Below are 4,510 nucleotides of genomic sequence, written 5' to 3'. Positions count from 1 at the left end.
CCAGGAAGAGGCTTGAGGAGCCCTGCCCTGTCCTATAGGAGGGTATCTCTCCAGGAAGAGGCTTGAGGAGCCCTGTCCTATAGGAGGGTATCTCTCCAGGAAGAGGCTTGAGGAGCCCTGTCCTGTCCTATAGGAGGGTATCTCTCCAGGAAGAGGCTCGAGGAGCCCTGCCCTGCCCTATAGGAGGGTATCTCTCCAGGAAGAGGCTTGAGGAGCCCTGCCCTGCCCTATAGGAGGGTATCTCTCCAGGAAGAGGCTTGAGGAGCCCTGTCCTATAGGAGGGTATCTCTCCAGGAAGAGGCTTGAGGAGCCCTGTCCTATAGGAGGGTATCTCTCCAGGAAGAGGCTTGAGGAGCCCTGTCCTGTCCTATAGGAGGGTATCTCTCCAGGAAGAGGCTTGAGGAGCCCTGCCCTGTCCTATAGGAGGGTATCTCTCCAGGAAGAGGCTTGAGGAGCCCTGTCCTATAGGAGGGTATCTCTCCAGGAAGAGGCTTGAGGAGCCCTGCCCTGCCCTATAGGAGGGTATCTCTCCAGGAAGAGGCTTGAGGAGCCCTGTCCTATAGGAGGGTATCTCTCCAGGAAGAGGCTTGAGGAGCCCTGTCCTATAGGAGGGTATCTCTCCAGGAAGAGGCTTGAGGAGCCCTGTCCTGTCCTATAGGAGGTATCTCTCCAGGAAGAGGCTTGAGGAGCCCTGCCCTGTCCTATAGGAGGGTATCTCTCCAGGAAGAGGCTTGAGGAGCCCTGTCCTATAGGAGGGTATCTCTCCAGGAAGAGGCTTGAGGAGCCCTGTCCTGTCCTATAGGAGGGTATCTCTCCAGGAAGAGGCTCGAGGAGCCCTGCCCTGCCCTATAGGAGGGTATCTCTCCAGGAAGAGGCTCGAGGAGCCCTGCCCTGCCCTATAGGAGGGTATCTCTCCAGGAAGAGGCTTGAGGAGCCCTGTCCTATAGGAGGGTATCTCTCCAGGAAGAGGCTTGAGGAGCCCTGTCCTATAGGAGGGTATCTCTCCAGGAAGAGGCTTGAGGAGCCCTGCTGTAGGAACTAATCCTACTTTGTGTATTTCATGTAAAATAACAAGCCAATGTTTAACCCCGTTTTGTCCACCTGCGCGTCCTGATGGCGTCTGGACTAAAAAAAAACACACTGTCTGGTCCGCGTGTTAGTTCAACACTGTGGCGGCGGTTTGTACGGGCAAGTGCACCGCCCTGTAACGGACACGCAACGTCTTCGGTTATATCACACGATCTGGAATGAACTGTAGGCAGGTTTAACATCCGCTCAGTGGTGCGTTACAAATCCCTGAAGGTACAGAAATGATACAATACCTGTTGACAGGGCTGACGGAAATGATCCCACGAAACTAGAATATTAGTTTATTAAACTAATATTATTATATTATTATTATATATTAGAATAATCTTTTCATAATCTACATCGCATGCTGGAAAAGGGTTTCATGATAAATCATTCTGTGTGTGACTCCTGGTATTTTTGATCCAAGTAGCAACATAAGTAGGTAAATGTCATCGAGGTCAAGTTGGTTTTGTATTTCACACATTCTGACATTCACCAGACATTCACCAGACATTCAACAGACATTCGACAGACATTCGACAGACATTCAACAGACATTCAACAGACATTCAACAGACATTCAGACATTCACCAGACATTCAGACATTCACCAGACATTCACCAGACATTCACCAGACATTCAGACATTCACCAGACATTCAGACATTCACCAGACATTCAGACATTCACCAGACATTCACCAGACATTCACCAGACATTCAGACATTCACCAGACATTCACCAGACATTCACCAGACATTCACCAGACATTCACCAGACATTCAACAGACATTCAGACATTCACCAGACATTCACCAGACATTCGACCGTCATTCGACCGTCATTCAACAGACATTCAGACATTCACCAGACATTCACCAGACATTCACCAGACATTCAGACATTCACCAGACATTCAACAGACATTCAACAGACATTCAACAGACATTCAGACATTCACCAGACATTCACCAGACATTCACCAGACATTCACCAGACATTCACCAGACATTCACCAGACATTCAGACATTCACCAGACATTCACCAGACATTCACCAGACATTCACCAGACATTCAACAGACATTCACCAGACATTCACCAGACATTCAACAGACATTCAACAGACATTCAACAGACATTCACCAGACATTCACCAGACATTCACCAGACATTCAACCAAAAGCCATTTAAAAATGTAAAAATCAATAACTAATTCACCGTTTGTCACAGAAACATCAAACTAGGTCTGATTTATTCTATAAAATGTAATATATAATAATAATATATGCCATTTAGCTGACGCTTTTATCCAAAGCGACTTACAGTCATGTGTGCATACATTCTACGTATGGGTGGTCCCGGAATCGAACCCACTATCCTGGCGTTACAAGCGCCATGCTCTACCAACTGAGCCACAGAAGGACCACGTCTGTGTCTAGTATAATTTTACAACTTTTTACAACTTTTGTTTCAAGGGAAAAATTCCAGTTTTGATTTGATAGAAATTCATAAAAGCTCAAATATTGAATTTGAAGATGTAGAAATAAATAACTAATTCAGTGATTGTCTCAGAAAAAAGGGGAAAATATGCATTTAGCTTTAAAATAAATGTTAATTTCAAGTGCAATTTGTTCTATAGGAAATTAGACAATGTTTACATAAAACTGTACGTTTACCATCTTAAATTGTATGCCAAATCCATGTTTGTATTTTTAGTGCAACAGTTCTGCATTTTAAAGTAGTTACAAGGCACAACGGTTCTGCATTTTAAAGTAGTTACAAGGCACAACGGTTCTGCATTTTAAAGTAGTTACAAGGCACAACGGTAATGTATTTATAAGTCTCTAATTTAACAGCAGAGGCCCCTTTTCCAATCATTTTCTATGTTGGCTTTGTTGAAGTCCTTTGCTGTCATCCGCAGCTAAATGGAACCATCTCTGTGACAAACAGCCAATTAGTTATTGATTTATACCACTTTAAAATGGCATTTTATAGATTGTGTGTATTTCTATCAAGTCAAAACGGGAATTTCTACTCAGAACAAAAAAAAAAGTTGTAAAAGTATACTAGACATTTATAAACTAAATCAGCTTAATGATTCTGTGACTAAAGGTGAATTAGTAATTGATTTTTACATATTAAAATGGCTTTTCGGCGAATGTCTGATGAATGTGTGAATATAAAACCAACTTTACTTCGGTGCAAAAGTTTTCCAATGTTTTCTCATAAAACAGAATAACTACACGTGGCCTAAGCAGCACACGCAGATCATAATACATCTATTACTGTTGTTTCAGGTTGTTAATCATTTAGAAAACAAGACGAGTCCACAACTGGAACTGAAGCGTCCTTTATTAAATCCGGTAAAACGGACGAGACGACGGAAACGCGCGATTGATTCTCAACTCACCTGGACACAATTCCTTGATAGCTGATAAAACAACGTTCGTTTGAGTTAGAGACTGTTTTATAACTTCTTTTGACCGAAACACAACATGAACAATGACATTATCCTTCTACGAACAATGAAGTTTGAACCTTACCATGTGTAGAAACGTCCCCGTAGTGGTTTGAATAAGAGACAATTTACGCTCAGGTGCCTCTGGCACAAAACTTCCTCAACTCCATGCTGACAGGGTACTGCGCATGCTCAAACAGAGTCCTCCTGCGGCATTCAATCAAATCAGTAGTCCGACATGAAAAAAAAAATGTAGGAATTAAAATAGTAAGAAAACGAAAGTAAGTCCTCTGTCATATCCCTATTCTCCCCCGATTACAAGGAAGTGAATGTGTAAAAAACAGAACATATTTCAATCTATACTCAGGGAACAAGGGTCATTTAGATGGCTATCTGAAATGTCCATGTGTTGTCTCAGTTACATGCTGTCTCAAGGGACAACGGACTTCAGGTTTCCTGAATGATTATATTTGTGCTAAAAGAGTTTGTTGATGAGAGCAGGAAGTGTTCTATGACCAATGATGAGGAGGCCCTCAATAGGCTCCGGTGTATTTCATGATGACATGTTTTATTTTTATGTTCTATTTGTTTTCTATTGTGTTATTGACTGTACGTTTGTTTGCTGCGTAACTCTGTGTTTGTGTCGCACTAGGATCAATACCTCTGTTCTCCGTTGTATAGGATCAATACCATAACTCTACCTCTGTTGTATAGGATCAATACCATAACTCTACCTCTGTTGTATAGGATCAATACCATATCTCTACCTCTGTTCTCCATTATATAGGATCAATACCTCTGTTCTCCGTTGTATAGGATCAATACCTCTGTTCTCCGTTGTATAGGATCAATACCATAACTCTACCTCTGTTCTCCATTGTATAGGATCAATACCTCTGTTCTCCATTGTGTAGGATCAATACCATAACTCTACCTCTGTTCTCCATTGTATAGGATCAATACCTCTGTTCTCCATTGT

The 4,510-nt window shown here is 42.5% G+C and overlaps 1 protein-coding gene across 4 annotated transcripts in view; it reads right to left on the bottom strand.

The window, feature by feature from the left end:
- Window positions 1-3,790, bottom strand: part of LOC127929232 (rho GTPase-activating protein 8-like) — a 34,451-nt gene extending 30,661 nt beyond the window's left edge. The window contains exon 1 of one of the 4 annotated variants that reach the window (XM_052517181.1): window positions 3,617-3,790. The gene's annotated coding sequence lies outside the window, so the exon portion shown is untranslated. The remainder of the gene's footprint in view (window positions 1-3,616) is intronic. The other 3 variants (XM_052517182.1, XM_052517183.1, XM_052517185.1) reach the window with 3 other exon arrangements.
- Between the last annotated feature and the right edge of the window lie 720 nt (window positions 3,791-4,510).

This window comes from Oncorhynchus keta, unplaced genomic scaffold (assembly GCF_023373465.1).
Source record: "Oncorhynchus keta strain PuntledgeMale-10-30-2019 unplaced genomic scaffold, Oket_V2 Un_scaffold_594_pilon_pilon, whole genome shotgun sequence".
Taxonomy (NCBI): domain Eukaryota; kingdom Metazoa; phylum Chordata; class Actinopteri; order Salmoniformes; family Salmonidae; genus Oncorhynchus; species Oncorhynchus keta.
This window is presented reverse-complemented; position numbering and strand designations above follow the sequence as displayed.